This window comes from Pan troglodytes, chromosome 5 (assembly GCF_028858775.2).
Source record: "Pan troglodytes isolate AG18354 chromosome 5, NHGRI_mPanTro3-v2.0_pri, whole genome shotgun sequence".
NCBI lineage: Eukaryota > Metazoa > Chordata > Mammalia > Primates > Hominidae > Pan > Pan troglodytes.
Window position 1 is genome coordinate 11,302,044 of NC_072403.2, and position 13,374 is coordinate 11,315,417.

General features: G+C 39.1%; 1 protein-coding gene across 16 annotated transcripts in view; it reads left to right on the forward strand.

Annotated features, from left to right (window-relative positions):
- FARS2 (phenylalanyl-tRNA synthetase 2, mitochondrial) overlaps positions 1-13,374 on the forward strand; it is a 593,088-nt gene that overhangs the window by 82,748 nt on the left and 496,966 nt on the right. The window contains exon 1 of one of the 16 annotated variants that reach the window (XM_054685442.2): positions 2,333-2,465. The gene's annotated coding sequence lies outside the window, so the exon portion shown is untranslated. 16 annotated transcript variants of the gene reach the window in all.

The window sequence follows — 13,374 nt, forward strand, 5'->3', positions numbered from 1 at the left end:
TAATTTCCAGTTCTTACCTGAGCTGAAAAAAATGAGATAGGTAATATAAGCCAGTTCAAATTACATTGGAAGTAAGAAAACTCAGTTTCTTTGTAAGGATCTGAGTAGCCCAAGTAGAATCACATGATCATATTGGAAAGCATCTTAAAGATCATAAAGATTATTTGGTCATCTTGTAGAAGAGGGAACTGAGACCTAGAAAGCAAGTTAAAGTTTATAATGCTAGCTATTTATGAGTTCTCCACAACTTGACAGTGTGACTTTCATGCAATCAGCACTTTCAAATATTAAAAGATAGATATCCTCAAACTACCTTTTCTAGGCCTAATTGGGACTTCCATGCATCAGCTGATGAACAAACATTCTAATACTTCAGTACAGTCAAGCACAATAATCAACAGTTGCACTTTGCTAAGCAGTGTTTATTTGCACAACTATTTGAATACTGTGGTGCATTTATTTATATTAGTTTCTAAAAATGAACAGAAATGGTAAAATGTAAGTGCTGATACTAACAGCCAGACAACTGAGACAATGATGGACACAGTTAAGTGACTCATGGTCAACTAGACCAGTTATAGAATATAAGGTGATCTGCCTGTAATCCCAGCACTTTGGGAGGCTGAGGTGGGTGGGTCACCTGAGGTCGGGAGTTCGAGACCAGCCTGACCAACATGGAAAAACCCTGTCTCTACTAAAAATACAAAATTAGCCAGGCTTGATGGTGCATGCCTGTAATCCCAGCTATTCGGGAGGCTGAGGCGGGAGAATTGCTTGAACCTGGGAGGCGGAGGTTGCAGTGAGCCGAGATCACGCCATTGCCCTCCAGCCTGGGCAACAAGAGCGAGACTCTGTCTAAAAAAAAAAAAAAAAGAAAAAGAATATAAGCTGATCTACTCAGTGCACAAAGGGGTGAAAATTAAACATATCCCAAATTCCAAGACTACAATGTCCAAGTGATAGGAGGGAGTGAGAGAGAATTGAGAAAAGATCAGTAAAATATGAAATGAAAATTATTATCAGAATATCCTGGGAACTCAAATACTGGGAAAGAGTTCATGGTTCCATTCGCTAGGTATACAGCTTACTACAGGCTCGTCATCAACAGAAGGCAGCTAGTGCCTTACAAGAAAACAGACAAGACCTCATTAAAATCTACATCACTCATTTCTGCCCTAATCTGTATGAAATGACCATTGATATCTCCTTACAGTTAATAATGGTAGTAATAATTTATTTTACCGATTAGAGATGGTACTACTGCTGACAAAACTGTTGTTTATTACTGTAGACAAAACTGTACATTTCATTTATTTATCTATTTATTTAGAGATGGAATTTCGCTCTCGTTGCCCAGGCTGGAGTGCAGTGGCACGATCTTGGCTCACTGCAACCTTCACCTCCCTGGTTCAAGTGATTCTCCTGTCTCAGCCTTCCTAGTAGCTGGGATTACAGGTGCACGCCACCACGCCCAGCTAATTTTTGTATTTTTAGTAGAGATAGTGTTTCATCATATTGGTCAGGCTGGTCTGGAACTCCTGACCTCAGGTGATCCACCCGCCTCGGCCTCTGAAAGTGCTGGGATTACAGGCGTGAACCACCGCGCCTGGCCTACATTTCAGTTATTCTTGATGTGTTTTAAAAGTGTGCACTCCATAACAGTTGGATATAAAAATATACATTTTATAACTAGAAATTTTACACATTTTTAGTTCTTTGGAACATGTAAACCCAGTGTTGAACTTCTGTACATTAAGTTTTTATCACCTTTAACAGGAATGTGTCGTGACTGAAAGTGGAGGATGAGCTGGTATGACATGGGTTCTGTCTAGGGATTCTCCTGTGGGAGGGAGAGGACCTTTGTCTTGGTAGCTGTCTACTGTACTAATATTCATGCCTCTCTGCCCAAGTCTGTAGTGTCAGTTTTACCACTTGAGAATTTCAGAAATGAAGTTTACCTCCCCAGTCCCTTTAAAAGATAAAAACAAATTAGCTCAAATTCTAACCACAGCCATAAGTGGTCCTTGTGCGTGGCAATGGCTAAGAACGGGCACTGCCTGCTTGTGAGGTGTCCTCTGTCTTTGCTGTGAGCGGCGTGACAGCTGTGCCTTCCGTGCTTCTCTTCGGAGGCTTGTTTCTGGGTATGTGTTCACCGCAATGGATGCTTAGACTTTGGTTCACCGAACGACACAGAAGTCACTGCATTCGATGTGGTGACCTCAGAGCAAGTGGCCTCCAGGTCCAGTTTATCTAAGTCAGAAGCTGTGATTCAGGAAAGCCACTGCAGCTGTTTCCTGTAGAGAGGTTGGCCGAGGCAAGGACCTCATCACCTGTGGGCGTATCTGCTTGCTAATACCATTGCTGCAGAAGAATAGGTTCCTGGAGACAGAGGCACACAGGCCCAGAGACGAAGTGACAGGGATTTGTAACAGATCACACTGACCTGAAGGAAGGCCCTGACGTAGGTATGTCCCCTTTTCACATTCAGAGTCGTTGCTGCTGCTTCTCTTTATGTCTTGGATAATCCATGTTGGCCTCTTGAGTATACTGTACCTCCCTAACCTGCTGGGCTGAAAGGCCAAGTGCAGGCAGCTGAGTCTATACTGACCTTGAGTGGTTTAGGGAGGAGGCAGTGTGTTATGGAAGCATCTCCTTGAAGCCTTTGTGTGTATGAAAGGACACATTGCACCAACTGATAAAATCTGCTCCACTAACCAGAGGCAGTGAAGTGAGAGTGAGCTTGCTTGGCTTGGATAACTGACATTTATCCGTCAGCCAAATTCAGTGGAAAAAAGTACGGCAATTGGAGTTAGATCTGGATTTCTGATGCTTGCCAGTCCCGCTTCTTCACTATGTAACCACAGTGCCTAATTTTCTCTTTCTTTCTTTTCTTTCTTTCTTTTTTTTTTTTGAAATAGAGTTTTTCTCTGTTACCCAGACTGGAGTGCAGTGGTGTGGTTTCAAGCTCACTGCAGCCTCCACCTCCCGAGTTCAAACAATTCTCCTGCCTCAACCTCCCGGGTAGCTGGTAATACAGGTGTGTAACACCACACCTGACTAATTTTTTTATATTTTTAGTAGAGATGGGGTTTTACCATGTTGGCCAGGGTGGTCTCGAACTCGTGACCTCAGGTGATCTGCCCACATTGGCCTCCCAAAGTGCTTGGGATTACAGGCATGAGCCACCACGCCTGGCCAATGTGTTGCCTTTCTATAATGTAATATTGATCTTTAATTATGATGATGACTAGATGAGACAATGTATGTGAAGTGCCTGGTTGGCGACTAAAGAAATAATAGTATAATAAAAAATAAAACACCATTATAATTATTTTTATTATGCGTCTGTTCTTCCACCAGATGTTTTGCTGGAGGTGTTAGTAAGAAGGTAACCAGCTTTTAGAGATGTTCCTCATTGATCTGCTACAGAGGTGAAAAATCTTAAAGGCAAGCTGCTATTTTTGATTTTGAAAAATCTCAGAAAGACCCAGGACTGCAGAGATTGTGAAACTGGTAGTTAAGCAGAATATGTTTGGCAGGAGTGTCACTTCACCCCCAGGTACAGTAAATTAAGAGCAGCATCTTGATTACAGCAAAAGTTCAGTTCTAGGTCTCCTTTACGGGGCACTTTACCCACAGCTTCTCAGGCATGCATGTGTAAAACGAGGTCCACGTGCTGTCTGTTCAGAATAGAACAGAGATGAGTGGTAAGAGATTTAGAGAGCAGAATAATTTCAGGTTAGTGTTTGAATTTGGTGTTTGAGAGTAGCCCACAATTAAATGCTGTGAAGTGGCACAGGAAAGTGGCTTGAACTTTAAGAATGTTCCCTTTCCACCATTCTCCCATTTTATCCTGAGATTTTCCATTTGTATTAATTATCTCCACAGCTCCTGTTGGGTTATACAGTAGAATTTGAATTTCAAATAAATGTCAAAATCAGAAAATAGGCCTATAATCTTTCACAGGCAGTTATGAAGAGAATGGACTTTTTGTTTCTGAAGCATTTTGTCCTATAAAGCACAGACCTTATTTTTCAAACGCCTTGTCACCAGAAACCACGAGCCATTCTCATTAAAAGACTCTGGAGGAGTACTGGGGATGGTGGCAGGGCATGGCGGTGTGGGAGAGCAGGCCTGGAGCAGCGGTGCTCACTGGCCGGGGCGTCCTGTCCACCTCACCCTGACTACCAGGGACGTGCAGTCACCTAGAAGTCTCTTCCTTCGCAGGACCCAACTTTCTCATCCGTAAAGTCAAGATGTTAAACCAGCTGATCTTTAATGTTCTTTCCTGAGTTCCATTTCTTTGGGCATATCATATGAAAAACCACTCTGCATATTATAATCAACCATTCTTGAAGAAGACATAAGTACGTTTTTATTCACTGAGGCCCATAGTACTTGGGTGGATAAAATTCATCATCACCTCCAGCAGTGATTTTCTGTGTATTTGGGTGTCATTGCATCATTGGAGTCATTAAAATTATTTTATATGAAGGGCCAGTTTATACAATAAATAAAGTAGAATTGCTGTGGCTTCCTCAGGGACTGAGCCCTATGTTCCTGTTTCACTTTCAGCCCCTGAGCATCCCCTGAGACGTATCCATAGAGCCCCATGATTTGAAAATTTGACATTCAGGGTTAGATCCATGCTCCTGAGTGTAGCATTGTATTCTTGATCCAATCCTGTGCCTACTTTTCCCACCAACATTTTATTATGAAAATTTTCGAGCATACAGGAAAAGTTGAAAAAATTTTACAGTTAACCTTCGTATAGCCACCACCTCGATTCTACGATTTACATATTACTGTACTTGCTTTATATTCACATATTCATCTGTCTATCCCTCTATCCTCCAACAATTCTTTTTTTTTTTGATAGGTTTCAAATACGCTTCAGAATTCCTCCTAAATGTAGATAATGATAACTAATTAGCTGGAGTTCAACATTTATTTATAATTCTTTTTTTAGAGTAAAATTTCCATACAGTGAACTTCACGGACCTTAGTTATACCATTCATTAGGTTTTTTTTTTTTCTTTAATTGAGATGGAGCCTCGTTCTGTCACCCAGGCTGGATTGCAGTGTTACGATCTTGGCACACTGAAACCTCCGCCTTCCAGGTTCAAGTGATTCTCCTGCCTCAGCCTCCCGAGTAGCTGGGAATACAGTCACCCACCACCACACCTGGCTAATTTTTGTATTTTTAGTAGAGATGAGGTTTTGCCATGTTGGCCTGGCTGGTCTTGAACTCCTGACCTCAGGTGACCCTCCCACCTTGGCCCCCCGAAGTGTGGGGATTACAGGCGTGAGCCAGTGTGCCTGGCCCATTCATTAAGTTCTGACAAAAGTATGTATCTTTGCAATTTAAACTTTCTGTCAAGATGCTAATCATCCCCTTTACCCCAAAAAGTCCCCTCATGCCCCTTTCTGGTCAGTCTTCATTCACACCATCTAGAAGTAGGTATTATTCTGATTTTTTTCCAACCAAAAAAGTTGTTTTATCTGTTATTACTTTCCATAAAGAGAGTCATATATATTCTTTGTGTCTGGTTTCCTTCACTTATCAAATGTTTTTGAGATCATTTGAGATTCATCCACATTGTGTGTATAGTAGTTTGTGTGTGTGCGTGTGTGTGTGTAATCCATTTTATGAATATACCACTGTTTACCCTTCTGTTGATGGATATCTGGACTGCATCCATTTTGGGGCTGTTATGAATAAAGTTGCAGTGAATATACAACTCTTTTTCTTGTGAGTATTTTTTCTTGGTTAAATACCTAGGATTAGAATTGAATCATGCGGTAGGTGTACGTTTAGCTTTGTAAAACATTGCCAGCCATTTTTCTGAAGAGCTTGTACCATTTTACAACGTCACCAACAAATCAGAGTTCTGCGTGTTCCACATCTTCACCGACATTTGGTGTTTTCAGTCTTTTTAAATTTAGTTTTTCTACTGGAACAACAACAAGAACAATAATAATAATGATGGTGATAACTAATAGTGGTATTCCACTGGCTTTTATTTGCATTTCTCTGCTGACTAATGATGTCAACCACTTTTTCATGTGTTTATCAGCTTTCTTGTATCTTCTCTGGTGAAGTGTTTGTTCAAATCTTTTATTGATTTGTTTTTAACTGAGCTGTTTGTCTTTTGATTGTTGAGTTGTAGGAATTCTTCATATATCCAGCTGTCAGTTTGTGTCATATTCTTTGCCAGTCTTTGGCTTCCCTATTCATTTTCCCAAAGATGTCTTTTGAGAAATGTAAGATTTTAATTTTCAAAAAAATCCATTCTCTCAATATTTTCTTTCACGATTACTGCTTTCTGTATTCTAAGAAACCTTTGTCCACTCCAAGGTATGAAAGCATTCTCATATATTTTATTGTACAAGCTGCACATTTGGTCACTAGTCTTTACATTTAGGTCTTTGCTGTATCTTGAATGGATGTATGTGTGTGCTGTGAGATAGGAGCTCTGCCTGCTTCTGGCCACTCCTTCAACACAATCTCTGCTGCTGTTACCCTGGCTTACTGGCCATTTCCCAAATGTATATACACTCATGTCTGTGTACTTGTATGTTGTGTTACTTCCTTCCTTATTTATTTATTTATTTTATTTATTTTATTTATTTTTTTGAGACAAGAGTTTCGCACTGTCACCCAGGCTGGAGTGCAATGGTGCAATCTCGGTTCACTGCAAGCTCTGTCTCCTGGGCTCATGCGATTCTCCTGCCTCAGCCTCCTGAGTAGCTGGGACTACAAGCGCACACCACCAGAGCCAGCGATTTTTTTGTATTTTTAGTAGAGATGGGGTTTCACTATGTTGTCCAGACTGGTCTCAAACTCCTGACCTTGTGGTCTGCCCACCTCAGCCTCCTGAAGTGCTGGGATTACAAGCGTGAGCCACTGCGCCTGGCCCACTTCTTTATTTATTGATTGCTTATTATGTGCTAGCAGCTAGGATAGGTATCAAGTATATAGTACTAAATAAAACATAAGTAATCTGTGCCACCGTGGTTCTTGTTGTGTAGTAAGGATAGACATTAAACAAATAAACACAAATGCTCTTCTATGAATATCTGGTGAAGTTCTTTTTATCCTTTAAAACTTGTCTTTACGGTATTTGAAGACAAATAAATATAATCTACCATTATCAGCAGGCTAAAGAAGAAAAATCATATTATATCAATTGATACAGAAAAAGCACTTGGAAAAATTCAATACTCATACAAATAAAAACTCTCAACAAACTAGGGATAAGAGGCAAACTTTTTCAACTTGATAACATTTATAAAAATCCTAAGTTAACCTCATATTTAATGGTGAAAGACTGAATGCTTTCCCTCTAAGATTGGGAAAACAACAAAGATGTCTGCTTTTACCAGTCTTGACATCATACTAGAAGTTCTAGCCACTGCAATAAGGCAAGGAAAATAAAAGACATTCAGATTAGAAAGGAAGAAAGAAAACTATGTCTATTTGCAAATGATATAATTGTCTACATAGAAAATCCAAAGTAATCTATCAAAAATAAAACATAACACCCTCCTAAAACTAATAAGTGAGTTCTGCAAGGTTTCAGGATATAAGATCAACACATGAAAATCCATGAGATTTCTTTACATTAGCAATGAATACATGGAAACCAAAATTCCAAACAGAATATCATTTATAATCACTCTCAAGGAAATGAAATACTTAGGTATATATTTAACAAAACATATTGGATCTGTACGTTGAAGATTACAAAAACCTGATTTTTGCAAAAGCATCTAAATAAATGGAGAGACACATTGTGCTCACAGGTTGGAAAACTCAACATGCTGAAGATGATAGTTTTCCCTAATTGACTTGTAGGTTTAATTCAATTCATATGAAAATATCAGCAAAGTTTTTTTTTCTTACAAACATCCTCGATGACACAGTTAAAATGATTAAACTTACTAAATTTCAACCCTTGAGTACTTTTTAGAAATGTATATAAATATTTCAGTAATCTTTGATTTTAGAGCAGGCTTTGGTTTACAGAAACATTGGGAAGATAATACAGAGAGTTTCCATATATCCTACACCCTTGCTCTTTTACTAATGTCTTAAATTAGCCTGGTACATTTGGTGCAATTAAGGAACCACTATTGTTACATTATTAACGAAATCCACACTTCATTCAGAGTTTCTTATTTTTTACCTAATACCCTTTTTCCATTCCAGGATACTACATTACATTTGGTCAGTAATCTTTTCCGGGCTGTGACCGTTTCTTATACTTTCCTTGTTTCTGATGACTTTGACAATTTAAAGAAGTACCTGTCAGGTGTTTAGTAGAATGTCTGCCAGTTGGATCTTTCTGATGTTTTTCTCATTTTTAGACTGGAGTTATATGTATTTTTTTTTTTTGGAAGGATCACAATTGTAAAGGGCCATTATTTTCATCACAGGGTATCATGGGTCCATTACTGTCAACAAAACTTATTACTGTAGATGTTGACTTTGATCACCTGGCAGTGTGGTGTTTGTCAGATTTCTCCATTGTACAGTTATTCTTCCCCCACCCCTTTCTTTACTTTCCCCACCTTTTCTTTACTATTCTCTTTGGAATCAGCAAGGTTCGTTCGTTCGTTCTTTCTTTCTTGCCTGGGACTACATGGTGTGCACCACCATGCCTGGCGAATTTTTTTCTTTTTTTTTTTGTAGAGTTGGAGTCTCACTATGTTGCCCAGGCTGATCTCAAACTCCTGGTCTCAAGCATTCCTCCTGCCTCAGCCTCCCAAAGTGCTGGGGTTATAGGCATGAGCTACTGTGCCCAGCCCCAGCAAGATTTTTTTATACACAAGCTGTTTTTCAGTTTTGTTTGGAAGGACATTGTTTCTAGAATAACTAAAATTTTAAAAGAGGTTAGTCAGTAGGATCACTTTAACTGATGTTCATATCTGCTATAGCGATAGTAACGAAGGCACTGTGGCATTTGCGAAAGGTTAGACACAGAGATCAGTGCAACAGAATAGGGAATCCAGAAGTAGATCCCCATAAATATGCCCAATTTATTTTTGACAAAAGCCTAAAAGCAATTCAGTGGAGGAAGGCTACCTGCTTCAGGAAATGGTCCTGGAACATTTGGACATCCCTAGGAAAAACACTGTACTTTGACCTAAACCTCACACTTTGGGTAAAAATTAGCCCAAAATGGATCATGTATATATATCAATACCATTGATATTGTGTCAATGTCCTGGTTGTGATATTGTACTTTAGTGTTGCCAGATGTTATCATGGGGAGAAATTGGGTAAAGAGTCCATGGAATTGCTCTGTATTATTTAATTACAACTGCATGTTAATCTATAGTTATGTTCAAATGAAAAGTTTCATTAAAAAAATCCCCTTCAAAGCTAGTTCCTCTGGAGAGCTGGGGTTTCTTCTAGCTTGTTGTATATTTGCTCATTTAGTCATTTACATACTCATCATTTAGTAAGTTGTTACTTTCTGCCAAATTCACTGATAGGTTCTGAAAATTCAAAAAGTGAGTACATGTCTAGATATAAATATTTGAGATTCAGAGCCATATGGGTGGTAGGATATTACCTCAGTAAGAATGTATAATTTCAGAGAGCATCAAGGCTATACTTGTTTCTCTGTATTGCATTTATTCCACAGAGCTGTCTCCACCAGCCTGTGAACTGGAGCGTAGGGCCATTATTTGTTCATCTTCAGATACCAGCTACCTGCTTTTGTAGCTGATATATATAAGCCATTTTATGCAAATAAGGTGAATGATTGATTTAATGCATGAATACATGCTTTTACTTTTTATGAGAGCAGTGAGCCATATGACCAAACAAAGGGACTGGACAGGGAGATATAAAACTAATTTTTCTTTTTTTATAGATTGCAGGAACATATCTTTTCACAGTTCTATGACAACTGGACCTGAAATTTAGCAAACCCAGGAAAATCAGTCTCCAAAACACATATTTGTGATATATTTCTTGTAATAGCTTATGGAAGATTTTCAGATGTTCTTTGATAGAATATTGACAGAGATTAACTGATGCCCCCCACAACAAACTACATTTCTTATTTTCCTCGATTACAGAAGTTCAGTGCATAAAAGCAGGGTGGGGGAAATCAGATGGATTGCCATAATCTCATAAGCCACAGTTAATTCCTTTATGAGCTCTTCTGGTATTTTTTTATAGCATAAGACTCACCTACGTACATACAAAATAAAGATGATATCATGAGACGTGAGTAATTTTTAGCTGTTTTATCTGTATTGTGACCATTGTGCAATGTGAAAATACAATCTTAATTCACACATCACTGCACCATACTTTATTGCACAAGCCCCTTAGTGTTGGACAGTCAAGTTGTTTCTAATTAGGAATAATAACTGTTTCTTGTTCTGCCGTATTGTGTTAGGGGCAGTACACTTTTGCTATCTCTATAAAAAGATGCCACCATGTCTACCAGAGTAAACCTCTGGAAATAGAGATTTGAAAACAGCTTATCTCCGCCCTTCATTTATATCAGGCTTGTTCAGCCCGTGGCCTGTAGGCAGCCTGTGGCCCAGGATGGCTTTCGATGTGGCTCAACACAAATTCATAAACTTCCTTAAAACATTGAGGGGTTTTTTTTGTGATTTTTTTTTTTTTAATTTTTAGTTCATCTGCTATCATTAGTGTTAGTGTATTTTATGTGTGGCCAAAGACAATTCTTCTGATGTGGCCCAAGGAAGCCAAAAGATTGGACACTCCTGATTTATATGATAGGTGATCGACTGTCATAATATTCTTTGAAGTTCACTTTGATTTCTGGGAGGGAGCCTTAAAGAAAAATGCTTCCCAACCAGAAGATGAGCATTGATTTTTTTCTGAAATCTTAAACTCTAACTTGAAGTATGTCATGCCCACTCTGCTCAGGTGTGTGGCTTGTCACTATGTCAGTGACATAGTGCTTTCTTTGTGTGAAGGTGGTGCTTTCTTTGTGTGAAGGGAGATGCAGTGGGTGGGTCAGTAGAGAGCAGTAGGTGAGCAGGAAGGGAGAACGGAAGGCCTGAGGCTTTGTCCTCAGTTACCTCCAGTCAGCACTGCCTCTGCAGAGGAGACCAGCTCTGGGCCTTGGTTTCCTCATCTAGTAAATGCCCTCTGGTTGATCTAACTCATCTCTCAGTTTCTGCTAACTATAAATTTTACATTTCTTTTGAGATGTAAATACTTGCTTGACTAGCCTCGAGAGCTTTCCATCCTTCTGTCCTCCCTTCCTCCTTCCCTTCCTCCTTCCCTTCCTCCCTTCTTCCTGTATTAATTTTTATTTTTATTTTAACTGACACATAATCGTACATATGTACGGGGTACAGTGAGATGCCTTGATACATATACATTGTGTAATGATCAAATCAGGGTATTTAGCATTTCTGTCATCTCACACATTCATTTGTTCTTTGTAGTGAAAACATTCAAAATCCCTTCTTCTAGATATTTTGAAATTATATCATACAATATTGTTAATGATAATCACCCTTCTGCACAGTAGCACACCAGAACTTATTTTTCCTGTCTGTGGCCCTGTACATGTTAACCAGTCTCTCCCAATCACACTTCCCTTCTACAGCCTATGCTATCCACTATTCTAGTCTTTGCTTCTGTGAGATCACCTTCTTTAGCTCCCGCATGAGTGAGATCATGTGATTTTTGTCTTTCTGTGTCTTTCATTTCGTTTAACATAATGTGCTATAGATTCATCCATGTTGCTGTAAATGACAATTTAATTCTTTTTATGGCTGAATAGTATTTCATTGTGTATATATTCCACATTTTCCTTATTCACTTATCTGTTGATAGATACTTGAGTCGATTCCATTTTTTGGCTATTGTGAAAAGTGCTGCAATAAACATGGGAGTGCAGATATATCTTTGACATACTGATTTCATTTCTTTTGGGTGCATACTCCATAGTGGGACTGCTGGATCATATAGAAGTCCTATTTTTAGTTTTTTGAGGAGGCTCCTTACTGTTTTCCATAGTGGCTGTATTAATTTGCATTCCCACCAACAGTGTATAAGGATTCCTCTTTCTCTGCATCCTTGCCAGGATTTATTTTTTGTAGCCATTCTAACCGGGGCAAGGTGATGTCTCATTGTGGTTTTGATTTGCATTTCCCTGATGATTTATGATGTTGAACAGTTTTTCATATATCTGTTGGCCATTTGTATGTCTCTTCAGATTTTTTTTACCTGTTTTTAAATTGTAATATTTGGTTTTTTTTTTTTTTTTTTTTTTTTTTGCTATTGAGTTGTTTGAGCTTCTTAGATATTCTGAATATTAACCCCTTGTCAGATGTACAGTTTGCAGACATTTTTTTCTCATGCTGTAGGTATTCCAGAGAGCTGTCCTTTCTCAGGTGTGATAGTGACTGTGGCAGAACCAAAGCCCAAGGCAGAAGGACAAACCAGGCTTTTCATCTCCTGTTTGCTGCTTTTTTTTTTTTTTTTTTTTAAGTGATTTCTTGTAACAGTGGTCACAGACATATATTCTGGTCTAAGTGATAAAATCTTTTTTTTTTCCTCTCAAATCTTACTATGTTAACATCTCCATCTCATCTAGAGATTAGTTTTCTCTCCATGTCATCCTCTGGAGCACAGCCCAGGACTGAGAATTCAAAGCCTCTAAGGATAAAACATGGCCATTTCAATCCTCTTACACTAAAACCAGACACCATATTCTCTAGGTCTTTACCCAATTTCATTGAAACTACTTAGCATTCAGTTCTCATGAGCTTAATTATTTTGCTTCCCAGATAGCTTACAACAGCATGAAAGCCTGAGACTCAGAGGGGATGGAGGAGCTGAGTACTATTATTACAATAACAGTAGAGGATCTGCTGACCAACGGAAATCAAAGGGGCAAAAATGAAAACACTAAAAATCTATGATTGCACAGAATGCAGATTTTCTTAAAGGATTACTATGGTCATTGATAAAAGCTTAGAATATGTTTATATCCTCTGTTTAATAGTACAGTAACATTTCAGTGGATTTCTATGCTAGTGGTTTCCTTTTTTTTTTTTTTTTTGAGATGGAGTCTTGCTCTGTCGCCGAGGCTGGAGTGCAGTGGCACGATCTCTGCTCGCTGCAAGCTCCGCCTCCCAGGTTCATGCCATTCTCCTGCCTCAGCCTCCCGAGTAGCTGGGACTACAGGCGCCCGCCATCATGCCCAGCTAATTTTTTGTATTTTTAGTAGAGACGGGGTTTCACCATGTTAGCCAGGATGGTCTCGATCTCCTGACCTCGTGATCCGCCTGCCTTGGCCTCCCAAAGTGCTGGGATTACAGGCGTGAGCCACTGCGCCCGGCCTATGCTAGTGGTTTTCAAGCCGT